Source organism: Balaenoptera musculus, chromosome 2 (genome assembly GCF_009873245.2).
Source record: "Balaenoptera musculus isolate JJ_BM4_2016_0621 chromosome 2, mBalMus1.pri.v3, whole genome shotgun sequence".
NCBI lineage: Eukaryota > Metazoa > Chordata > Mammalia > Artiodactyla > Balaenopteridae > Balaenoptera > Balaenoptera musculus.
Window position 1 is genome coordinate 113,695,903 of NC_045786.1, and position 27,028 is coordinate 113,722,930.

The 27,028-nt window shown below is 41.5% G+C and overlaps 1 pseudogene; it reads left to right on the forward strand.

Moving 5' to 3' along the window:
• Positions 1-24,455: 24,455 nt before the first annotated feature.
• On the forward strand, positions 24,456-26,558 carry LOC118889897 (annotated as a pseudogene).
• The last annotated feature ends 470 nt before the right edge of the window (positions 26,559-27,028 follow it).

The window sequence follows — 27,028 nt, forward strand, 5'->3', positions numbered from 1 at the left end:
TGATCTTATATCTTGTAAACCAATGAAGCAACATGTCAATAAAAAGATTTGGTTGCATCTGTTAGATTGAACTCTTCAAAACTTTTATTTGGGAGGACTTTTAATAATAAGAATTCACTTATATCCCATGCTTTTGGATTGGAAGAATTAATATAGTTAAAATGGCCATACTACCTTAAGCAATCTACAGGCTTAATGCAATCTCTATTAAATTACCCATGACATTTTTCACAGAACTAGAACAAATAATCCTAAAAGTTATATGGAACCACAAAAGACCCAGAATTTCCAAAACAATCCTGAGGAAAAAGAACAAAGCTGGAGGCATAACCCTCCCAGACTTCAGAAAATACTACAAAGCTACAGTAATCAAAACAGCGTGATATTGGCACAAACCCAGACATATAGATCAGTTGAACAGGATAAAGTACCAGAAATAAACCCACACACCTATGCTCAATTAATCTTTGACAAAGGAGGCAAGAATATATAATGGAGAAAAGACAGTCTCTTCAGCAAGTGGTGTTGGGAAAGCTGGACAGCTGCACGTAAACCAATGAAGTTAGAACACTCCTTCACACCATATACCAAAATAAACTCAAAATGGCTTAAAGACTTAAATATAAGACATGACACCATAAAACTCCTAGAAGAGATCATAGGCAAAACAGTCTCTGACATAAATTGTACCAGTATTTTCTTAAGTCAGTCTCCCAAGTCAATAGAAATAAAAGCAAAAATAAACAAATGGGACCTAATCAAACTTATAAGTTTTTGCACAGCAAAGGAAATCATCTACAAAACTAAAAAGATAACCTCTGGACTGGGAGATAATATTTGCAAACGATGTGACCAACAAGGCTGTAATTTCCAAAACACACAAACAGCTCCTACAAATCTATAACAAAAAACCAAACAACCCAATCAAAAAATGGGCAGAAGACCTAAATAGACATTTCTCCAGAGAAGACATCCAGATGGCCAATAGACACGTGAAAAGATGCTCAACATCACTTTATTAGAGAAATGTAAATCAAAACTACAATGAGGTACCACCTCACACCGGTCAGAGTGGCTATCATTAAAAAGTCTACAAATAATAAATGCTGGAGAGGGTGTGGAGAAAAGGGAACACTTCTACGCTGTTGGTGGGAATGTAAATTGGTACAGCCACTATGGAGAACAGTATGGAGATTCCTTTAAGAGCTTAAAATAAAGTTACCGTATGATCCAGCAATCCCACTCCTGGGCATATATCTGGAGAAAACTCTAATTCTAAAAGATACATGCACACCAATGTTCATAGCAGCACTATTTACAATAGCCAAGACACGGAAGCAACCTAAGTGTCCAAAAGGAATGGATAAAGATGTGGTGTGTGTATATATATATATATGTGTGTGTATATATATATATATATACACACACACACACACACACAACACATATACATACACACACACACACACACACACACACACACAATGGAATATTACTCAGCCATAAAAAATAATGAAATAATGCTATTTGCAGCAACATGGACGGACCTAGAGATTACCATACTAAGTGAAGTAAGTCAGACAAAGAAAGACAAATATGTGATATCACTTATACGTAGAATCTAAAAAAATACTACAAATGAACTTATTTACAAAACAGAAACAAACTCACAGACACAGAAAACAAACTTCCCCAAAGGGGAAGGGTGGGAGGGATAAATTAGAAGTATGGGATTAACAGATACACACTACCTTATATACAAAAGATAAACAACAAGGATTTACTGTATAGCACAGGGAACTATAGTCAGTATTTTGTAATAACCTATAATGGAAAAGAATTTTAAAAGAATATATATATATATGTATATGTATAACTGAATCACTTTGCTGTACACCTGAAACTAACACAATATTGTAAATCAATTATACTTCAATAAAAATAAAATAACAATTTACTTCTCTCTCCCTTTACAATAGAAGCACATTCTTAGATTTAGACTTACTGATGACCCTCTTTATTCATGACCCTGTTCTCTTGCTATCTGCCAAATCTGGAGAGTATAGTTATGGGTTCCTCTGAGTCAAGAGGCTGAAGAAGCTCCTGTAGGCCTGAGGAGTTGAGTCGCATTTCAGGCACAATGCAGAAATAAGTTTCATATGCTTCATCCTTACTCTCGTGGCTTTCACTTAGAGCATTAGCACTATGTTTGATATTTTCAAATAAATAACATTCTATATCAGTATAGATGTTATTTCATTAATGTCGATTTTCCTTGATCATGGAAAATGTATTCTTTCTCTTTAGGGAAGGATTTTTGGTCAGCTGATCTTGTGAGAATGTAGAGATTTGAGAACACTGAGTTGTCTGTATTTCTTCTTTTAAATAAAAGTAGCCCTGATATCATTTAGCAGTTGGATTATATGAAAAATCCCAACACAGCATAGCTCTTCTATTGAAATTGGATTGATTTCTTTAGAGACCATCTGATCTCAAAAGCAGTCTGTAAAAAATCCTCTGGACCTTGAAAGAAACTAAAATTAATGGATTTTTTAAAAATCTAAGCTCTCAGTACTTTGAGCATGAAGATTCCTTCTCCCAGTAATTTGCATCTAGAAACAAAAATGAAATTGTGCGTGTCTGTACATATAAAAAAACCTAGTACTCCATTCTTGTGCTGAACTTTCTGATTTCTCTATTTACTGAAGAGAATTACCATATTTTCAAACACGCTAAAGTTTGCTTTGAAATATCTCATCAACCCATAAACCCAAAGTTCTCCAGACTGCATACACTGTTTTAAAATGTGCATAGTTTTTAAAAAAGGAATTGTAATGTGCTTCCCATGTTTATGAGCAGAAACTCATTAACTCTCTCTCCAATACTGTGTTACGGTTCTCAACTGGAATACATATGTCTTTCTCTTGAAGCAACTTGAAGCCAAAACATGAAATTTTGAGATCTTTACAGTAAAGGATAATTATATTATGGCGATGATTCAAGTTATGAAAAGATTCATTTTAGGGTTTTTTAAATTAGTGACTTTCTCTAAAAGTTTTAAAGCAATTTATTTTGAAAACATTTTGTACTTTTTAGAAATACATATATTGCATGGAGCAACATTTCCCAAATCTTGGTCTTCTGTATACCACATTCTTTGCCTTAGCTGCACATCAACTGTTCATTATTTACTTTACGGTTCGCTTTAAAAGGACGTTAAACCAAATTACATTAGTTATTGTTTTATATCTTAAGACTCATCCTAAGAAACAATATTCATGTTTAATATATTGATCATTAATTTTTCTGATACAAAATAAAGTTATAGCCATTGAAATAAATATCTTTATGCACATACCCTCAAAGACCAGTGGTAAACATATCCCAGTTTGGGAATGTTGGCATCAAGAAGTTATTACAATATCTCTTTGATAGTTGATTGTCTATGTCAACTTGACTGGGCTAAGGGATGCCCAGATTACTAGTAAAACACTATTTCTGAGTGTATCTGTGAGAGTGTTTAGGCAAAGTAAAGAAGATCTCCCTTACCAATGCAGGTAGGCGTCATCCAATCCACTGGGGACCTAAATAGAACAAAAAGGTGGAGGAAAGGTAAATTCTCTTTCTTTTCTTGAGCTGGGACAACCGTCTTCTCCTGCTCTCAGACGTTAGACATCAGAGCTCCCGGTTCTAGGCTTTCAGACTAGGACTTATACTAGCAGCCCACTGTTTCTCAGGTTTTTGGCCTCGGACTGAGTTATACCACCAGCTTTCCTGCTTCTCCAGGGTGGACAGAGATGAAGCTATGAGCAAGTCCTCTCAAGGAATATAGTTTTATATAATTTTGATTTTTGAACTATATGACTACACTGTCTACTCAAAATGAAGAAAATCCAGCCAGAGATTAAGGGAAAAATAAGAAGATTGTCTCTTTGAGGGGGATGGGGGACAGGAGGCAGGAGAACTTGCAGCTGGCACAGTATCAGTCATTTCATCACAAGGTGAGGGAATTACCAGACAGCTATTTTGATGGACAGGATGTGGCCACTTAGGGTCTGGAGGTCAACCTCAAAATTTGATGAGACCATATTTGGTATCTTACCAGATGCCGACCCTTGTTCCCAGCCAGGCATTTGAGACAAGAGAAGACATTTAGCACCTGGCATACAGGCTACTGATCTGCAGCTCTGGGATGCATAGAACCTGGGGCCTGGCTAAAGCAGAGCATCTGTAGCTGGGCCCAGAGAACAGTTCTATATTAAGTGGCCATGACCTGTGGCTTTCCCTGATAATTCAACAGCCCCTGGGGGACCTACTACTACTAATGTGTCTTATGTACTAATGCATTTATAGGCATAATGGGATTGGAAAATATGACTCATATATCTGTAGGTATATGTGTTATGGATACACTCAACTCTTGATTATCCACAAGTGGAATTGTCCAGCTGGCAAGGCCGGGGTCAGTCAGAAGGCTGGGGCTGGGTACAGAAGATTTGGATATGTGCACACAAAGGACAAAAAGTGAGTATACAGAGAAAGGAGAGAGGAAGAGGGCCAAAAACAATAGGAAGTGTTCTGCCTCTCTTTTCACTAACCTGGATATGGAGAGGTCAATCAGAGGCCATGAAATTTTAGGACTCAGAACGACATTAGAAATAAGTTAGTGGAAGTGCTTCAATTTACAAGCAAGAAAACTGAATATAAAGCCTCTGGGTGGTAGGTGGAGGGAGGTGTATATATTCACACAGACATAACATGCATGTGTTATCTACACACACAAAGATACACCTTGGAATTCTTTTGTACTTCTCGGGCTTAATTTAATACAGTTTCCTTTAAAATATTATTATTAGCTCATTCTCATTGCTAAAATGAGTCATGAACATCAGGCGTCGATGTCCATTTATTATTTTGAAGCAACCACTGTGAAAATGATTTCATTTACCTCCAGAATTTGCCCCAAAAAAAAAAAAATCCAATGATGACTGAAACCAGTAATGACTATTTTCTGTTTTCTTTCCCCTAAGTAATTGACCATTAATTATAATATCAATAGGCAGTGGGTAAGGAAAGCAGACCCACGTTAGGGCTATATTTCATTTGTAACTGTTTTGTATATATCATAAATCTCTAATATTGGGCTATTGTCACCCATGATGAATTATTGTAAGCATGTCAGCACATGGTGGAAGTCAAGTACATTCAAATACTACTCAGTCAGAATTGAATTTGGCATGATAGTCTCATAAAAGGGGGCTCAATTGAGAGTTTCCACTTGCCTGCTCTAAACTTGTCACTTGTAGGTGCTAAAGAGCTTGTTGTGTTGGTTTAATTAGTCAACAAATCGGTCCTTACTTGATTGCGTGGTCGTATCACATATGTTAACACTTCAGTGTTTGATGGAGATATTAACAAGTGACAAGAGTCTCTTGGTCTGTGGACTTTAAAGAAGAGAAGCTCTTCTATATTATTTCATTTGGCCCTGCCAATATTTATTAGATCATGCAGCCCGCAGGCTGCCAGTTAAAGAAAGACAACACAAACATTTTTCAGGGTTATGCTCATCTGTATCCCAAAGAAGGGTCACTGAACAATCGATGGGAGAAGAGCATAAGTAAGATAAGTGTTTTCTTCCACCGCTTACAAATTCATTATTTGATACAGTTTGCTGCAGACCTCCTTTGAGCTTTTTTCACTTAAAGGTAATTTATGACAAGAACAGAGAGGTTCTTGAAAATGCTATAGCAACTGAAGCTGAATGATACCATGCTGGTGCAAGACGCCGAGTCACCAGAGGCGGGTAAAAAGGATGTTTGCATTTGTATGAAAAACGGTATTAGTTAACATTCACCCATGGTGGATAAAATTCTCATATTAATGGTCAATAAGACATTCAAAGAAAATGATTCAATAACCAAAATGATTATTCCAAGGAGTGGGGGAAGGAGATAAAAAGTTGGTACCCTGAAAGTTTGCAAAAGACCCGTCTATTCACTTTTTCTATAGCAGAACAAACAAAGGGCCGTACTTGCTTTGAAGGACAGGCTTCATTTGTTCTGTCACCATTCCGTTATGGCTTTTATCTGTGCACTAGCAAGAATCAGGTCTCCATGCCATGTGCAGGAATGATGTAAAGCCTATGAACCAGAGCCGTCAGATAGTTCATGTTGGTTGGACATTGCTTTGAAAAAACATTTAAATAACTGTTATCAATTCAAAAATTCCCAGCAGTGACTTAACCAGTGAATATGGCAGGATGTAAAATTATGAGTTGAAGGGTTTTCTGTCAAGACTCTCTAGTGGGAACTTCTATAATCTAATTGATTTTTATCTTTCTTAGGAAACTGAAAACCCCCCAAATCCTTGTCTCTTTGCCTCACAAAGGATAAAAGTTGCCATTTCTCTTCTTAGAAGAGCTCACATTGATTTATTCAGTATCTAATTATGTGGTGGTCACCATCTTGTTGGTCAGAGACCAACCCTTGTCTCTTCCTTAGCTACCACCGCCAGCTGAAGCCCTGTGGGCCCGGCCTAAGTATTCACCTACTGGTCAGCTGACAATGGTCTTGAAGTTATGGCAAAGCAAGTGGGGGAGGGGAGGGGGGGCGTGGGGGAGAGGGGGGGAAGGGGGGGCGGTGCACGTGAAGAGTTGCAAATTCGGAGAGCATAAATAGCCATGGGTTAAGGAAGATTTAATCTAAATAATTAAAAATACTCTTCAGATAGGTATAGCATCTTCCTTCCCGAGGCCACTCCATTTTTAGCCAAGCCCTGGGACTGGAGCAGCTGCAGTGTCCATGACAAAGCCTTTTCCACTCTAAGGTCAGCGGAGAGAGCTGAAAAGGAGGAATGTACTCTTTCTTGTTTACTTTCACCTCAGCTTTTGCTTAGCCTAAGCACCAAACGAAATCACCTTTGGATGATGACGCAACTTCATAACTTCCTCATCCCATCCCCCACCATCCTAAATGCTGTTCATTAGAGTTACAAATCAACTCCCAGAACCAGCCAATCAGGTTTTGCTGGGAAGCAGGCCTTCAATGAATGCTCGTTGATTAATTGATTGACTGACTAGAGTAAATTATGAGTGTTAGTCTACCCAATAGAAACAAAAAATAATTTGACTGAATGACAGTGTTAATAGTGAAAGGTTAAAGGGGGCAAGATGGGGTGCCCTGTGGGGTAGCACAAATTTACCTTCAGAATGTGAAAGCTTTGACAGACTATTTTCTTTTGAGGAGTAGGAGATGGGAGATGGGTTGGTTGGCTTGCAAAAGATATGGGTGCTCTCAGGGCAAGAATTTTCCTGCCTGAACTCTGAAGAAAAAAAAAAAGAAAGGCAAAGGATGCAGAGAATGAAAAGCCATTTGATGTGAGGTGAAGAGGGAGGATTAGGAGGAGGGGAGGGGGAGTAAAAGCTGTTATAAGGGAAGCAAAGGAAGGATGAAGGGAAGCAGGAACATGTGTGACTTAATTTAAGGCTCAAACTCCCAGAGCTTCCAAGTTTTCGCTACTAAAACAATGCTATAAAGAACATCCTTTGGAAAATCGTTGGGAGGAATGGAAATACAAGGACCTTCCTTCCTACTTTTTTAATTCTGTAATGTTGGAATTTCATATAATCAAAATGGACTGATTTTATAGTCAGAAAAAAATAATTCAGAAACATAAAATGAAAAAACTATTCTTGGAGCTGTGACTATTTTCAAAGAGAAGAAAATATCAGCCTATGAGGTTTAGTGATTTAATAACAAGTTATGACTATTAAGTTTTTTTCAGTTCATTTAAGAATATTTACCTCAGCTTCCAGAAATGGTTTGATCTCCTTAAGCCTATCTACTTTCTAAAAAGTTGTAATCTTTTTTTCAGTTCTCAGAGATTGTTACTTGCCGTCCCAGTTGTATAAAACCATTTTTTCCTGTACTGGTAGAAAAACCTTATTTCAATTATTTTTCCAGTCCCGTACTTCCACAGGATGGGAAACTGTTTTTAAAAGTGAAATGGGGGCTTCCCTGGTGGCGCAGTGGTTGAGAGTCCGCCTGCCAATGCAGGGGACACGGGTTCGAGCCCTGGTCTGGGAACATCTCACATGCCGCGGAGCAACTGGGCCCGTGAGCCACAACTACTGAGCCTGCGCGTCTGGAGCCTGTGCTCTGCAGCAAGAGAGGCCGCGATAGTGAGAGGCCCGCGCACCGCGATGAAGAGTGGCCCCCGCTTGCCGCAACTAGAGAAAGCCCTCGCACAGAAACGAAGACCCAACACAGCCATAAATAAATAAAATTTAAAAAATTAAAAAAAAAAATAACCCACAATTCTTTAAAAAAAAAAAAAAAGTGAAATGGGCTGACAGAAAGCAGATCCATGTTGCCTGGGGCCAGGGATGAAGGGCGGAGACCTCCTGCAAAAGGGAACCTGGGAACTTATTGGGGTGATAGAAATGTTCTATATCTTTTGGGGGGGGCCTTCGTTGCAGTGCGCAGGCTTCTCACTGCAGTGGCTTCTCTTGCTGCGGAGCACAGGCTCTAGGTGCGCGTGCTTCAGTAGTTGCAGCACGTGGGCTCAGTAGTTGTGGCTCGTGGGCTCTAGAGCGCAGGCTCAGTAGTTGTGGTGCACGGGCTTAGTTGCTCTGCGGCATGTGGGATCGAACCCGTGTCCCCTGCATTGGCAGGCGGATTCTTAACCACTGCGCCACCAGGGAAGTCCCGAAATGTTCTATATCTTGATTGAGGTGGTGGTTACACGACTGTATACATTTGTCAAAATTCATCAGATGTACATTTTAAATGGGTGAATTTTATTGTATGTAAAACATACCTCAATAAAGCTATTTTTAAAATAGCTTTACAAATAAATTGAACTAGTACTTTTTTATGTGATCATTTACAAGAATATTCCAAATTCTTGGAAGGTTTCAGGAGGTTTCTCTTTTCAAAAGTCCTAGAACTAGTATCAAGAGACGTTTTAAGTTGAAAAGCTAAACAGACTTTACATATTTAAATGTCATTTTAATCTACTTTAGGCTAGCATAAAAAGAAGAAATACATTTTTAAACCACAGTTTCTTATGCAGTAATTCTTGTAGTTCTTTTCTCTTTTAATTTCCCTTGGGGGGAGGTATTGTCATTTTGGTATTGATATTTTGATTAAGACAAATATCCACCCATTCATTAAAAGTTTCTGTCATATAAAGGAATTCAATTTTTTTTTTGATTGGTGCTAGACTCACAGACAGACAGAAATAAGCTGCCCTTCTTCCATTTGATAGCCAGACGCTGCCAGTTGTAGCCAGGGCAGTCATGCTGTTAAATTAGGTCTAATGAAGGAGTAATTGCTTTAGATATAGTGAACCATTTCAAAGAAAACAAGGATTCTAATTGATTTGCAATTTGTTTGGCACATTGCATTGTCTGCGGCTATTGATTAGTCTTCTGGATTTCACACTGCATGTGTTTCCCTTTATTAAGGGAATAACAGGTTGCTGATTACTTTCTTTCTGGGTTTAATGTAGCGGTTAATGTCTACTTTGTTCTTGTGTCATGTCACAGGCGAGGAAGGAATAATAGGCAAGTGGGTGGCCCTTTGCTAAGCAACTTCCCTGCTGTGCTGAGCTGTGTGCTCCGAGACAGGCTGAAAAGCAGATCAAGAGAAAGGGTTAGAATAGCAGGACTCACAAGTTAGGGCCTGAGTCAGACTAGACCCGGCTCGAAACTTGGCTTTCCCCTTCCAGTCAAAGCATGGCATGGGACGAAGCAGCTGGTGGTAGATTTGTTCTTGTATCATTCGATTATTTGTAGACAGGATATGAATCTATGCCCATCATTTTCTTTAATAGGTATGCATACTAAATGGACGCAGAAGAAGAATATTTGAGGTTGAGTCCTTTGGGTCCATTTAACCCTTTAGAGAGTGACATTTAGTTGGCACCTGGGAAGCACTTGTTGCCGAAGTGTCGATATGATCATCAAAATGGCTCTTATGTTTATACCAACTGCAGGGGAGGGAGAAAAAGTTCTCAGGGCTGCAGTCATTTCATTGCCCTCAAAGCACAGCGGGAATTATTAGCTTACCCTGGCGTGCCCCTTTGTTTTCCTAGGGCTTTGCTCCTCCAGCAGATACTCATTTAAGGCGAATCCACTGCTTTCTGAAATGTGTTTAGCAGTGGTGCACAGAACGGGCTCTCACTTAGCGGATCTAATCCTTTCACAGCTCAGCTTGTTAATGTAGCAAACTGCCGAAAATGGGAAATGGATTCTTTAATGAGACTGGTTCCTTCGTGGCTTTATTCTCCCAGTTCAACCCTCAGGCATTCATTCGTGTCCCCCCCCACCCCGCCCCGCTGCCCCTCCAAGCCATGATCAGGCACCCCCGCTTCCCACCCAGCAAGCCACCCATTTTCCAGCACACAGTCCCCCATCTCTAGGCCCCTCGCCTCCTCTCAACCTTCCCAGAGCCCTCAGACGGAAGCTCACAAATAACAAAGAGGTGTGGGCAGTAAAGGCTCCCTTTTCTCTGCATCGGTTACCTCTTTCCTAAGCCGGAGCCCATCTTTTCCTGAGCTCCCAAGCTCACCAACAAGGCGGTAGAGAGGAGTTGCAGTCAAAGGAGCAAATGCCCAGGGATTGCATCTAAATGTATCAAATAAACACAATTTTGCTATCCTACCCAACACATTTCTATATTTAATATTTTTATGTACTATAGTTTTTGTGCCATATTGGCTTTTATAGTGATCCTAATTACAAAGCGTTTGAAAATGGAGCCAAGAAGTGAAGGCAAACTTGGGCTCTGGTCTTAATTCTTTTTCTTTTACCATTTATAATCCCCTGGAAGACTTTGTACTTCTCCTCCAGAAATCACTCTCCCTTGAAAAAATTCTAAGCAGGTAAAATTCAGGTTAAGGGGAATATTAAAAGCAACTTGGAATTCATAACAGGGCAGTTTTCAGTTGGTAGTATGCATTTGGAAGAGAAAATGAGGAGAGTTTGGTCCATTTTGCTTTGGAGACAATGGATTTGGGAAAGTAAATTATATCTACATGAGCTCAGATCTTCCTTTAGTCCAAATTCATAACTTTTCCTTTTGTGTGTGCCCTCTGGCAGTCTGATGAAGCCTGTGGACCTCTTCTCAGAATGTCTTTAAATGCATAAAATAAAATACCCAGGATGACAAAGAAAACCAATTATACTGAAATAAAGTTATCAAAACATTTAAAAAGCAAATTTATATATAGGCAATTTTATGACGATTTATTGTTAATGAATTTATTACTTTAAATAATAAGATCTATGGACAAATCTGGCAGCTCCTGCAATTTTGAAGTCTTATGGAGTAATTCAATTTTGAATATCCGTAATAACCTTAATGTGTTATTAAAGACAAAAAATCCTGTGATCTTCCTTGGCGGCACAATCCCAGGTACTGATAGTCATCGTTTTGATTGCCTGCAGCCTTGAAAGGGGTTATAAACATAAAGATGTATTTTTTCCCATCCAAATTCATGGACCCCTATGGGACCCCTGCTTCCTGCAGTAGTGGCCTCCCCCAGTGCCCCATCAGGTGCCCAGCAGCCTGGCACTGCAGCCCTAGGCAGGGGAAAGAGAGGAGGAATGGGCCCAGTTGGTGGTGCCCGGATCTGACCCCACCACACGTAGGACCACACTGAATTTCATGCAGCACAGATGTTCTCCATGCCTTCCTCAATTTTGGCTCCTCCCCATGGCCCATCTACAAAACTCATGTCTGTATCGGTCAAGGCCATACACCAGGGACACATGGAAAGTGGAGAGCCTGGCAAAAGCAAAACAGAACAAGCACACAAATGGTGCCTCTTTGCATTATACGAGTCTGATTATAGACAGATACGTTTATAAGACGTATTATTCAAGAAATAAAATCTGGGGATTGGTAAGCTGTGAAAGTAACAAAGTCAAGATATTATCAAGGAGAACTTAGCTCACATTTAGTTAACTAGGGTTGCCAGATTTAGCAAATGAAAATACAAATCTTACGTAGAACATACTTATACTAAAAACTTATTTCTTGTTTATCTGAAATTCAGATTTAGCTGGTTCTGCATTTTAGCTGGAAATCCTGAATCAAGGTCTTGTCTAAGGCAAATAAATCCAAATGTAGATTATAATTAAGTGATGGGAAAGAACTTCTGCTTTTACTGGTCAAGCAATTTGAACTAAACTCAGAAGTGGCAAGTTTTGGGTGATTTGTTTTCAAATCAAAGAGGATTTTCAGGATTGAAAGGGAAGTAAAGAGAAGAGAAGGAAGGAATTCCCTGGTGGTCCAGTGGTTAGGACTTGGTCCTTTCACTGTCGGGGCCTGGGTGGGGGAACTAAGATCCCTCGAGCTGAGTGGCATGGCCAAAAAATAATTTAAAAAAAAAGAAAGAGAAGAGAAGAAGTTAAGAGGTGAGGAGGAGGAGTGAGGTGAGTAGAAGGCAGGAGGCAGTGCTGAGTTATCCTGGCTGAGAATCCAGGGCCAGTGGGCTTCTGGCAGGACCTTACTCAGTGACTTCTTCCCCTCTCTGTTCTGACTCTTCTGAAATGGATGAAGCCAACACTGCTTGGGCTTGGGCTTCATCCTCATAAGGCATAAATGAACCAAAGCTCAAGAAGGTTACGCAGCTTGCTGATAGTTGTGGAGCTGTGGCTCAAATCCAGGGCTGACACACCAAAGACCTCATGCTTGCCACCAGAGCCCACCACCTCTAGCCATTAATACCCCAGGATTTGCTTCTCCCTGCTCCTTCCATTGCCACCTCTCCTGTTTCCTACAGAGGACTGAAACTGTCAGGGCCAGTAGGTTTGTGCTGTATGTCAAAAACCATGAAAGCCCCACTTTCTGGGGGCCTTTCCATTGTCCAAGCGAGAGCAGTTAAATGAACCGGCTAGAAAGCGCACTTCCTGAGAAGGAAAAGACAAGCTCAGTCTAGTTCCTTATTAACAACAGCAATGGCAGCAACAACAAGCAGAGCCCCAGCATGACAGCATATCCCAGCCTTTCCTTTCCTCCCTGGTCATGGGAATTTAGACTTGGAGTTTTTAAATTGAGGAGGGCACATTCAGACCCCAATAGCTGCCTGGGGACCCAAGTGCTCTGAAATGACTCATCTCTCCCAGGCTGGTCCTACATCCCAGAAATGTCTGGGGTGCCACATTCTAGAGGCCCGAGATAAAGAGCCTTTACACAAGAAGGTGTTATTTTATTAATTCTTTTCATGCTGCAGAGCGCAAGGGCAAAGGCAGCCACAGGCAAACTTCAGACACTCTCTCTGGAAGTCCAGACTTGCTATAAATCACCTGAGACGGTGATGCCATGTCAGCCCAACCAGGGCCCTGCCACCCTCGCCGGGCAGCATGCCTGTATTTAAAGCTTCTCCACTTCCCTGAGGGAAGTTTCAGCCACCAACCCCTTGAAACCCAGGATCTCACTATCCCATGCTGATACTCAGATATTTCCCCCCTTTTGTAAAGGCGTTTTCTCGTGCTTTATCAAAGTGGTATCAATAGATTATTTATATTTTGAACTCTGCTGAAAAGAGGATTATACCAGGACATTTAATGTTAGTTAAGAAAATATAGAAATTACTCCCATGTATGAAAAGCAATGCCTTAAAATGAAAGAAAATAGTTCACTTCTCGCTGTCACAGCAGTAGCGCTGGTAAGTACTTCTAAATTGCTCCACTTTGCTATTGTCTGAGGTCCTTGATAAGCATTCTGCATTTTAAGCTTTATCTATTTCTCATTATTAAAAAGCTCATTAGTTAGTCAGCATACTGGTATTTTCTTTACAGTTCATAAATTCAGATTATAACCTTGTGGCCTATAAATGGTGCCACTCATTAGATCATCCAAAACACGAGTGTGGAGACATTTAATGGGTAAAATTTTAAATTAGATTTCTACATTTAGAAGTCTCCATAAAATACCCAGACTGCCTAAAGTTCAACAAGAAACATAAAATTAATAGCATTTTATTGTATGACACAACTCTGCTTCTCACTGAGCTATTGCAGTGATTGGGTTAGATAGCCTGCAATCAATGCTGCCCATATAGTACTTAAACTAGGACATATGGACTTAGTGCACCCAAGCATCAATTTTTGATGCCAAGTTCTTCTTTTCCTGATCTAACATAAGTACCATTTCCCATTTCCTGTTTCCACAGTGGTAAAGTTTTGCAGTGATGTCCCTTCTGATATGGCTTTATTGTGAAGTGAATGTATCTTCATTTGAACCCGGGATCCTGAACACTATTTGGACAGTCTATATACTAGAAACAGCCCACCAGTCACAGACTGACAAGCCACGGGTCAGATAAGAAACCAATGACCTCCACGACCAGGTAACCTCAAGATGTGGAGGGCCTTCCTAAGGATATGGCACAATGCTAGATATCTTGATCTGAGAGCAGTAATTGGGAGGAGGAGAAGAAAGTGGCAAAGTGTGTCGGAAAAGTGGAATCCATACACAAGACATTGTTCTGTCATCCTGGCTTCAACAAAGGAGCAAATGCAACCTTACCAAACTATGCTCTAAACGGAAGCAGAGGGAACTAAGCGCCAGTAAAAACTGGGAATGACACCAAATGAAAAAGAACCAAGAGCAAGCATTTCTGAGGGTCCCTAGAAAACACAGACACACACCCCCTACCGCCTTTTCTGTGTTATTATTCTTTCCACTTGATATTTTGCCCTGGACTGAATACCGCTGATCTGAATGGACCCATTATACGTTCATACTGCCATCTTTCCCCAAGGTGACCTACCCAACTTGCAATGCCTCTCTGGGCGTTGTAACAGTGAACTATCTCCTGGTGCAGAGGGTGAGAGAATGAGGCTGAAGGATGACAGCAGAGCAGTTTGGAGGTGGGGGGGCAAAGGTGGGGTTGGTTCTGGTTGCATATCTGTGAGGCGTGTCATTACCCAGCTAAATGCTCTAGGCTGGGTCTGAAGTCTCTTATGCTGGAGAACTTTAGGAATTATGTTTCCTGTCCTGTGCTGCACTTGACAAGTAGGCACGTTAAGTAAGTTTAGCAAAAACACACCGGACTCTTTGCTCCGCTTACAAAAACTATCTAGATTGAGGAGAGTGGTCTCTTTCCTGGCTACTCAGCCCCCGGCTCCTCCATTTTCTTTGTAGTGGCTTTTAACAGTTACCCTTTCCTCAGCCCTCCCTGACCATAACGTAGCATCTGGTTCAGTAATTTTTATTCACTGAAGCCTGTCTTTGAGAATCTTCCGTGATGCCCAAGACCTGAGGTTGCATGCGCCTTTGCCCCTGAAGAAGCATATATGACTCATAGTTTTCTCAATACCAGCCTCGCCCTCTCCCTCGCCGTTCCCGCCTGCCCACCCCCCCACCTTCCGTGTCCACACCCCCCTACCTTCCGCACTCCACTCTCTCGCCCACGCTGTGCACACACAGCCCCAAAACACCAGCATCAAGAGTACGATTCAGGAATTCTAGGCTCTATTCCCAACTCTACCAGGCCTGCCTCTAGGAACTTAAACTATTTTCTAACACCGTGTGTCTTGGCATCTGTAAATCAAAAAGATAATGACCTAAATACTAAATACTGTTTTAAGAAGCCAGAAGTGAAGAAAAAGTGCAGGTCATAGAGAATGAAGGCGGTACTCATGCTCTAAGCCAGCATACTTCCTCCATGGAAGCTACAGCTGTTCTTACGTGAGATAAAAACAATCCTCTGGTGAGATGCCTCCTTCTTAGAACACATTTTCCCTTAAATATATTGCCATCATTCTGATGACCTTGCCCCACCACTGAAAATGTCATCCCTGTATCTTGACCAGCCTCTTGAGTTGAGGCAAACACCTTGAAATTTTTAGCAAAGCATTTTTATGCTTTGGCTCCAAATTTCCCTTGGTCCACTGTTTTTCAAGAGCCTTAGCTTGTGTGCTTGGCTCACTTTATACAACAGATATGCTGTTGGGGGTGGACAGTACATTTTTTTGTGGCTGGAATCCTGTTTTAGATACATGCGAGGAGCTCACTATATCAACAAACCAATTGGATGAATTATTTTGTAAAGCAAAAAATCCAACTCATTTCTATTTTAAAGAGTAGAGTTTCTTACGACAAGGCACACCTCAATACGCGCATCTCTTCTGCTGCCTGACCAGGAACACCTGCGACTGCGTGAGGTCTCACCTTAGTTCAACTTGGTAGCAATTTGTTCTCTGGATGTTTGACTCCTGCCTGCTCAACTCTTCTGGGCAGACTCTGCTCATTCCAGTTTCCTCCCACTTAAACAAACAATATGTTGCTACGTTTTACCACCGCAAGTCCGGCCCCGGCCTCTGCCATGGCTCACCTCCCTGACCTCTCCTTCTAAGCCAGGCCTTCCTCAGCCTCTGCAGCCCGCAGGCTTCCAAAGGCACAATTCCCCAGGTTTATCCTCACGTCTGCAGAAGCCTTTCTGAGCCCTGACAATCGCCTCGCACCCTACACAGGGTCTCAGCACCTCTCAGGAATCCAGCTGCTGGGCTGCACCCCTCAGGCCTACAAGGCCTGTACTTGCCCAGCTCCAAGACCAAAGAAAGAGCCCAGAGTCAGCGACAGGGACATCTGGGGTTTAACGGGCAGCGGGGGCTTACATGTCAGAAGCAGGTCCTGGAGCAACACCCCACTACGTGCGTCAGGCGGCAGGCAGGACACGGCGGCTGTGCTTGCTTCCTGGGGCAGGGGGAGGTTACCAGTTAGGGGGATTGACATCAGGTTGGCTCATCGGTTACCAGGGAAACCAGCAGAGTGGCACGCCCCTCACCACCCCTTGATAAGCCTAGTGGAGAGCTCTGATCTAAAGCTAGAACAATCACCAGCTGGGGCAGGGGCACGTATGTAGGAAGGTCAGTCAGGTGAGTAGGGTGCAGGTGAAGCAGGCACTGGTTGAGCAGGGGGGATGTACAGAGAGCAAGGGAACAGCCATCTTGGGTGGCCTGACCATACACCAGCACTTTGCCTCTCCCATCACTGCATTTTATAATTCAGGGCTGCAGTGGGTGGTGTTTCTTCATATAATTCAGAGCTTCTGTGGACAGCAATCTGTTTCACTCATTCACACAGTAAACCAGCACGCTACAGCCCAACACCGTAATAAAGCACAGTACACGTGATGATAGCTCTTAGCCAGGCCAAGCCTGCACTCTAAGAGGCAACCCTCTTACCAAGAGGCTGAAAAGGCCCTCCAAACTCAGGAGCCTGGGAGGGAGGGACAGGACAAAGCCTGGCCTACACTGGCTCTGTGCATTAGTTAAGACACCTGGCATAGAAGGGCCATACAGAGTTACTGTCTATGGAAGCCACGGACATCCACTGCCCCCAGCCCCCAATCCTCACCACTCCTCAATAGTCCAATTCCCTGACACTAAATGTGTGATGACTCACAACTGTAGAGAAACACAAACTTATCATATGTACATATTTCATTGGTGTGTGTGATAGGCAGAATAATGGCCCTCCAAAGATGTCCGTGTCCTAAGCCCTGGAACCTGTGGGTATGTTACCTTACACAGCAAAAGAGATGTTGTGATTAAGTTAAGGATTTGCGATGGGGAGAGTATCCTGGATTATCCAGGTGGGCCCAATGTAATTGCATAGGTCCTTAAAATTGGAGAATCTCTCCCAGCTGTGGTCAGAGGGAGACATGACTAAGAATGGAGAGTGAGAGGAGGAAATATTGCTGGCTCTGAAGGGCCACAAGCCAAGGAGTATGGGCAGGCTCTAGAAGCTGGAAAAGGCAAGGAAAGGAACGCAGCCCTGGTGACACCTTGACTTTAGCCCAGTGAGACCCATTTCAGACTTCTGACCTCCAGAGCTGTATGAAAATAAAATTGTATCGTTTATATCCTTACGTCTGTGGTGATTTGTTAGCCAGCATAGGAAACGAATACAATCTGGAATAGCAGTTTGCTAAAGTTGTTGCCACAGTTTATCTTACTTAAATGCTGTAAAAGCTTTCATCACATCTTTCCCTCCCAGAGGTTTTCTGGAAACAAATTACTCCCTTGCCATTTAACTTTTCTTTTTCTTTTTTCTTTCACACATAGGCTGAGGCTTCACCAGGCTTATTCCACTGGAAGGCTCTAGCGATATTATCCCAGCGTACAGTCCCTGACCAGAACAATCCACACAGGATGCTGCATTTTCTCCCTCAGTAAGGGGGGGGGGGCGGTGTGGAGGGTATTGTGTGAGGACAGTGAATGCATTAACCGAAGACACACTCCAGGGAAGAAGAATGAAAAGAAGATGTTTTGACCGGCTTGACTATGGCACTTCAGCCCTGGAGTCGTTCCCTCGAGTCTAAATTGCCGCTGACTGGGCAGTTTTCCCTGTAAAAGCTTCAGGATGACCAAGTGTGCTGCGCTGGGGGGAAGGCCCAAGGGGAGAAGACAATAGCTGTGAAAGAATCAGAGATCTTATCCCTATAACCATCCGCTCCTCAACCATGAAAAGTTAAGATAAACCACCAAATGTGGCCTCAGAAAAATGCATAGTCAAGCAGTTGTTTCACCCCTGCCTGTTGAACATTTGGGTCGCCCAATGCAAATGTTAAAGCTGTGTTCAAACCAGAAAAAATAAAAATAATAAGCTGTCAGAATAATTACTAAGAACATGCAAGGATTATACAAAGTAAACTGCAGCCTGCAAAAAAGAGAATTGCATGTTAGCTAATTGTTAATTTTAGCAATCGCTGTGGCTAATTACCACGGCTCACATTGACTATTAGCTTGATGCCCCAGCACCTGCTTTCTCCAATGAACAGATTTCTTCATCGCTAGCACAGGAGCAAAATGTGTAATTATTGGCCATCATTGGGGCGATTTTTCAGTGATTCTTTTGTGCGATGTGAATAAAGCATAATGACATATTTTATTAGAGGGCAAATAGCTGTTTGTTAATGGAAATGATTTGAAATCCAAAAAACTAGAAGCTAGGAGCATGTTTTCGGTATCAGCGTGAATTCAAATGTATTTTTCTTTTAACTCTTTATAAAAGGAGCATAGAAATCAAATCTAAACTGAGTATAATATATTTAATGATATGTACAAACACAGCATTGATTAATTACCTCAAATGCTTTCACTGGTACACCATTTATTTTGTTTCAGTCATGTGTTAAATTTTAGTATTTCATATTTAAATTCTTATTTCTTGGTCCGAGAGTCTTGGTGAAGCTGGCCTGCGTCACACCTCATTTCCTGCAGATCTCTCTTTTTATTGGTATACGTGGCACTTTCGGAGAGCGCTCTGAAAATCCAGGCTCATTGCTTTGAGAGCTGGGCACACCAACGTCTCACTGAAGAGACAGGCATGAATTAGGTTATCAACACCCAACTGTCAGTCACAGGGTAGATTGTACATTGTAAAGAAGGTGCCCTGAGGACAAGACTGGAACTCTTTCAGGCTTGGAAACGACCTTCTTTTCTCTTTCATGACAAAATTAATAGTTCTACTACAGAAACCTATCAAAGAATCAAAGTATTGTCCATCTTCATCTAAGGGATAGAAATGATCATATATGCGTGTGTGTGTGTGTATGTGTGCATATGTGTGTGTGTGTGTGTGTGTGTGTGTTTCTCTACTGGAAAACAGTACTTCCATTGGCAATGATGCAACAGAGCAAATAGGGTCTTTTCTTTCAACTTTGTCCCTGACAAGGTTCTCAAACCTCCGTCTATAGCCTCCATTTTCTCCTCCCCCCCCCGCCCCCCCCCCAGTCTTTGTATTCTTATAATGGGATAATAGTTCTAAATATGGTGCTATGCAGTTGGAGTGTAAAGTCCTCTGGAACTCTCAAATACAAAAAAAAAAAATCCATTTAAGAATGGATTAATGAAGAATGAATACTAACATGATCAACATATCCCTGTTGTTTTGATCCAGCTCAGGGGTAAAAAGCTGGTTTGAAGACAGTGTTTAATTCCGCCACATATTTATACCTTATTTGTGTGTCTAACTCTGAACACTCTGTGCTGAAGTCTTCCTAAACCATGACACAAGAAAAGGTGCCTCTTGTTCTCCACAGCAAAGATTAAAGGGCTGTGCTTGAGATGTGTGTTTGCTGAGCTTTCGTCACTCCATTCCACTCAGGTTGGGTTATGAAAGTTGTGTATTTTCAAAGGTCACTGGAAGGCAAGTCCCTTCTGTCTTCTGAGTGTGGAGAACTGGCTCCTAATTGCCAGGCTTATTGTTTTATTACCACTGTTTACAAACAGGGAGAAACTCCCTTTCTTCCCACAAGCCTCCCCACTAGTTTAAGATGTAGATAAGTTCAGTATTCAGGTTCACTGTTTGACCCATTAAACTGGTATTGAGGTATAATTTGTGTGTTTTCCCAGTACCGTTGCACATAGAATGGGGTTCATTTCCACACGTTTGAATAAATTTATCCAGTTCAGTGAACCTGTTGTGAAGCTCAGCAAAACTCAGTAGGTGGCTTTAAAGTCCTGTAATTAGCCCATTACAGAAAATCTGTACTTTGGATTTTTGCACGTTGGTTAATAAGCATAACATGTTTCATATATAAATAACATTACATTAAATGATGCAATATAAAGGAATTAAAGGCCAATGGAGTTAAACAAAATACTTGAAAGAGACCTCAAATTAGCATGTTTAATTCCAACTCACTGCACAGGAAAAGCCTCTGGCTCTTACTGTACCAGTTCCCCAAGAGCTCAGGATACCGCGGGCAGTGCGCAAGGGGCCGGGCTCTCTATTTGCATGTCCTACCTGTCATCTGTCGACTTTGTGAAGCTTGGGATGGGTTTACATTTACCTCATTTCCTTTCGTTTCCGATCATGGACAAGGAGACGAGTTGAAGGGGTAGAAGGAAAAAGAAAAGAAAAAAAGACTTCAGCCCAGCTGTGACTTCCTGGGATGGGATTTGTGTGAGCACTTCCTCCATGATGAATGGGGGGTGTGGGGGGGAGAGGGCCGGCTGGCTTTTCCTTCCTCTCTGCTTGCTTTTCTCTCTCTCTCCCTCTCTCTCTCTCTCTCTCTTGCATCTGTTTGACAATCACTTCAGAATGAAGTGTTGTGCGAATGTCACGTAGACGGAATTTACCTTTAGAGTTTCAATCATTTTATCAGAAAGTTTACTGCCAAACAGCCTGTGTAATATTGCCTCACTCTGGCCTATTTGAAAAAGTTTTCCACCTTTCTATGGAATGAAGTTCTATTTCCATTTAAATACCAAATGTAGTGTAACAGTACAGTAAACCTGCTCCTATGAATCAAGAACCAGTACAACATGAAGATGAAGTCGCTCTACAGTTATATAGAGATTATAACCGAAAAGAGTTGAACTACCACTCAGTAGAGAATGTAAGCTTCACGAAGCCAAGAACCCTGACAGTCTTATTTGCCTTTATATTCCCCTGCCCCAGCACAGTTCATTCATTCATTTATTCATCCACTGTTTATCAATCATCTTCTGCATACCAGGCACTGCAACAGGTTTTGGAGATGGTAAATAAAAAATACTCTGAAGAAAGAAACTGGCTAATTGGCCAAAAATCAACCCTGCAAAATTAATTCATCAAATGGTCGATTACTGAATAACTAATTTGTCACATTTATCAAATGTAATTATCTACCAAAAACAAGTTTAACTATACAATTTACAATTTTTATAGGATGGTCTTAGTCAGTTTTTATTTGCTTTTTATAGCAGCAGTTTGAAGAACTATAATTTGTCAAAGCTATGGATAGTTTACTCTTCTTATGGATAAATTTTATGTTCATGAATATTTCGTATGTTACCCAAAATTTTAGTTATTTTTCTTAGAAATATTCAGTCTGAAACAGATTTCTTTTTTTAAGTCATTTACAGTTTTGTCAACTCTTTAGCACTTAAAGGATTATTTTTGCCATTTTTCTAAGAGGAATAATGGCCTCAGTATATGATGTTGTTGCTTCATTATTTCCTATTATTATATTTCCTTATAATAATTATTACATTTCCTTCATTTTTTATTTTACCTATCTTTTTAGCATTTTTAGAATTTTTAACTAATCTTTTAAATTCTTTTTTGTAAATTTTAGTTTTATGGTAATATGTAAGTCAAATTTAAACTTTTGTCATTCATTTAATCATGCCAACCCCTCATGAACCTCCTTACTTCCTTTATGTATCATTGAACACATTTGCCCTTTTATTTCAAATTTTTTGGTGCACTACAATCATGTAAAAGTACCTCAATTTCTCCTTGCTAGAAAATAAAAATTGAATCTTTGGCTACTTCTAATTTCTGTAATTGTCAGACATTTTCAAATTATAACCATGATTAATTAATATTCTTTTTACAATTGCTTGGTGGCATGGTGGACTTAACTTTTGTTTCTGGCAATTAAATTTTTAAATTACAGCATTATACATGGAATGAGACTGTTTCAACTGACTTAGTTTCCCCATCTTTCTGAATGCCACTTAGGATTTCTCTTTAAGCATTTTTACGTTCTTTCACCAATGCCTCAAATGGCATATCAGCCTTGATTTTATATGACTAGCAGTTAGTGTCTAAAATCCCTGTGTTTCATGTTAATTTAGTTACTCTGAATCCCTCTTTAGCAATTTCATACTTAAGGGAATGTATGTCAGATTTAGGGTACTAATCTTTAAGTTTTGGTTACTTGTTACTAAATACCCTTTCCTGAATATTTAATATATACTCTAAAAGGCTAAACCATTCTATGATCCTTAGCTGTTAACAATCAAACTTTCCTTAAAATGTTTTATGAAGACAAAATTAAACCAATCACTAAACTTCACAGAATCATCAAAAGCTGTTAAAACATTCTCTCTAATACAATTTGCTGTATAAGTTATAACAGAAAAATAATCCACTCTGTTAAACTGGTACATTGCTAAATGCAGCAGTCACTCTGAAAACTGGATTTCAGCAAATTATTTTTGCTGAAATCCAGTGACTCAGAGCTAAAAATACTAAAAAATAAAAATAAAATAACATGGCCCCTGCCCTCATGGAGCTTACAAATGAGAGAGACAGGCATGAATCAAGGAATCCCATTTCCCAGGTTAATGATAACATGAGGGCATATCCTGGGGGAACTGGCCTCATTAGGGAGGCCAGGTCTGGAAGGAGAAAACTAGGCGAAGCTGGGGGATATCGGCCTTCCCAGAAGAGAGAAAAGCATGTGCAAGGCCCAGGCCTGCCGCGTGGATACATAAAAAGGCCCCTACAACTGTCGAATGAATGAACGATCTGTTGTTCGAGACTTCAGATTCGCTGAGCCCTCCCTCAGAAGATGATCCTCCTTGAAGCTTAGGGGTCCCTTGACCTGCCTCCTGCAGAGTGCCTGGGAGGCCTGCCCAGCTAAGACCAGCAGAGGCACAGGTGCTTCCTCTCACCCACACAGCGACAGCTTCTCTGCCCCTCACCCCACCCTCGGTCCTGTCTCAAAGTTTTCCCAGAACAAGTTTTCCTTGTTGAAGGAGAACAGGAAACTTTCTGGCAGTAGCTGAAGGCATTGTCAGCCGTCACCAGCTCTCCAAAGACAGCATTCCTGGAGAATGTTATTAATAAGCTTCATCCTAAATAACCCCACAGAACGTCAGCTCTCAGAGCACTTGCCTACATTTCAGACTTGTTTTCTTAGAATTTACTTCTCTGATGAGGAACACGAGAATCTCTTTGGATGTGGACTAAAATTCAGAGCCCAGGAACTCACCCTAAACCCAGAGAATCAGAATTTTAGGGGAAAGGATCTGGGCCTATTCATTTTAACAACCGCCCCCCCCCAGGTAATTTTACATCCTAAATTTGAGAACCACTAGTATAAATGCTGAATAAATAAACTTGCAGAAAATATTTGGCAGGGTTTATCAGATGGGATTTTACCTGTTTCTTTGAGTAAATGTTTGGTTTTTGTCTCACCTTCGTGTTGGAAAATTTGTATTGGATGAAGGGCATTGCTGTTCTTTCTCTCCTAACACCAAGCGGAAGGTTTCTCCAGGAGCTCTTTTCTGGGCTCCATGTATCAGCATGGATTCACCTTGCACACACTGGGGCTTGGGGTATCTGGACCTTGGTGTATCCCAGGCTGACAGCCACAGCTCCCAGGTGGGCTAGGGGATCATCTCTTTCACACCTAAGCCCACCTCCCTGGTGTAAACCCATTTCCATGCTCAGCTGTATGACAGCACCTTCCCTACAAGCGAAGAGAAATGTTTGTGTCTTTACTCAGCCTCCTTTCATTTCCTAACTGCGCCCCAAACCGCCCATACCATATAGAATTAGGTAGAAATGGGATTTTCAGTAAATTATTTTTGGTTGAAGGTGGGTGTTTTTGCTGGACACACAGAGAATCATTGTCTAGAGCCCCTAGAGTTTGATTTGCTCTGGGTAAGCAGTTCCCACAAATGTGTACAAATATCCCCTGAGTTCAACCGTTCCATGGGAAGTTCACTGAGGAGAGGGGGTGAAGAAAACTGTGAAGCTGGAAAAAAGGAAGAAGAAGGATTAAAACCTCAGATTATGGATGTAAACAGACCTGAGTCCTGCTTCTGCTCTTTCCCAGCATCGCAGTATAACTGGGAAAGACATCCAACCGCTCAGCTCAGCTCCTTCCCAGTGATGTGCGGGTAATAATAGCTTCTCCCTCATGTCTGGTTGTGAGGCTCAAATGAGACAATATTTATAAAGTCCTCAGTACATCTCCTGGCACACAACCCTCAAAAAAATGTCAGCTTTTATAATTTTTTAAAATAAACTATTTCTGCTTGATAACTTGAATGGCAAATAGGCATCCAGGAAAGAGGCCAGGGTTGATTAGAGTTTATCTTTAACCAGACAAGGGGACAAAGTGAGAAATCCCATGATGTCACCCATATTGCACACAACTTTTTTGCCATAGGAGGAGGGGGACTGTTGCAATCTGGTCATTTCTCAAGGAATGAGGCACAACAGAAGCACAATGGACTTTCTGTGTGTGTACCTGAAAGTTTTTGGACTCTATGTTTGGAACTCTTTGCCATCATAATGATGGATCAGTGACCAGAATCTTCTCGGTAAAATTTATTCACTGGAGATATTTATTGAATACTCACAATGCGTAAGGCACTAGAATTGGTTCAGACTGGATCCTACTCCCAAGATGCCTACAGTTAAGCAGGGGTGATGAAATGTGTATAAACAACTGAGAGGTAGAGAGACAAATTGCTTTCATAATTCAGAAGAGGGAGAGATTCCTTCTCAGTAGGACAGCAGAGAAAGCTTCATGGAGGAGAGAGCATTCGACTTAGGCCTTGAATGAGGAAAAGGAATTGGACAACCAGATTTGGGAGTGAGGAGATGCCCAAAGAGAAGGCCCACCCCCAGTAAAAGCGGGATGTAGGAGAACAGATATGGAAAACGGGGAGTCATCTAGTTTGAGTGAACTACAATGAGGTCCTCTTCATTGAAGTTTCCCAAGGAAACTAGGAGTTTACTTGGGAGTTTCCTTGGGAAACAGGAAAAGAAAGTTTCTTTCTTAATGTAGACACTTAAAACAGGAAGCATCCCCTACATAGGTATGCTACTCAATTTTTGAAAGAGAAAGGTTATTTCTTGGTAAATATTCCAGGTGAAAATATTGTCATTAGATTTTTATGGCAATGATATAAAACCTCCAATGATGCAGAGACTAACAGTTCAACATACAACAGATTTTCACTATTTATGCCACCCTTTTTTTTTCTTTCTTTTAAAAATTAACTATAAAGCCCCCTGTTTACCTCTCAGGGTGTGGTGAAGATTTGTTAGTTGATCACAATGACAGGAAATAGCTTATGAAAAGAATTATCCAGCAGTGCGCTCAGCGGTCCCCCAGATCTGTCTCTTGCTTCAACAGTGTTTGGACAGAACAGACCTAGGTACGCCCCTTGCTCCAGACTCTGACCACCCTCCAACCTTTTTTCCAGTTCCAACCTTCGCAGTCAGCCATCAGCTATCCTAGGCCACCGGGACCAGCCAACACTGTTTTTTGAGCTTAGCTCCTTATTACTGATCAAGCATGAGTTCCCAGATCATCAGAATTATTCCGCCGATGTGGAGGCCGAAGTCAACCACCCGGTTAACATGCATCTGTGGGGCCTCCCACACCTACCTCTCTCTCCGGGCTTCTATTTCCACCGCGACGATGTGGCTCTGGAGGGCGTGGGCCATTTTTTCCACGAATTGGCCAAGGAGAAGCGCAAGGGCGCCAAGCGTCTCTTGAAAATGCAAAACCAGGGCTGCGGATGTGCAGAAGCCACCTCAAGAGGAGTGCGGTAAAACCCAGGACACTGTGGAAGCCGGCATTCTCAGGGCGAGGAACCTGAACCCGCCCCTTTTGGATCTGCATGCCCTGGGTTCTGTCCACGCAGAGCCCCAACTCTCTGACTTCCGGGAGAGCCACTTCCTGGAAGAGCAGGTGAAACTCATCAAGAAGATGGGCGACCACGTGATCGCAGGCTGGCTGGTCCCCAGGCTGGACTCGGCGAATATCTCTTCGAAAGGCTCACCCTCAAGCACGACTAGGAGCCTCCGAAGCCGCCTTTAAGGAGCCCCTGTGGTGTCAGGGCTTCTGCCTGAAGCCCGTCTCTGCAGCCACCAGGCAGCTTTTTAACCACCCTGGGGCCCTCTCCCAAGTCTTGGACCAAATGGAAACAATTAAGGTTTTTGCAGAAAAAAAAAGAAAAATTATCCAGGTGATCACCACGACCAGAGCATTTTTAATAACAGTTAATATGAAAACGCAGTTGACATTTCTCTCTCTCTGTTCTAACATACCAATATCTGTACTTACACAGTTATTTATACAACACTTGTCTGTACCACACAAAGATAGGAATGAAATTTTACCCTTAGTCCACCACATTCTCCTTCTTTGGAAAGTCTCAGGAGGAACATTTCAGGAAGGAATAATTAGAAAAATGTTATAACTCACATTCTTGGTGTTTACTATGAATCATTTCAAATGGTTAAAACTCCAATTGTGACTTCTTATT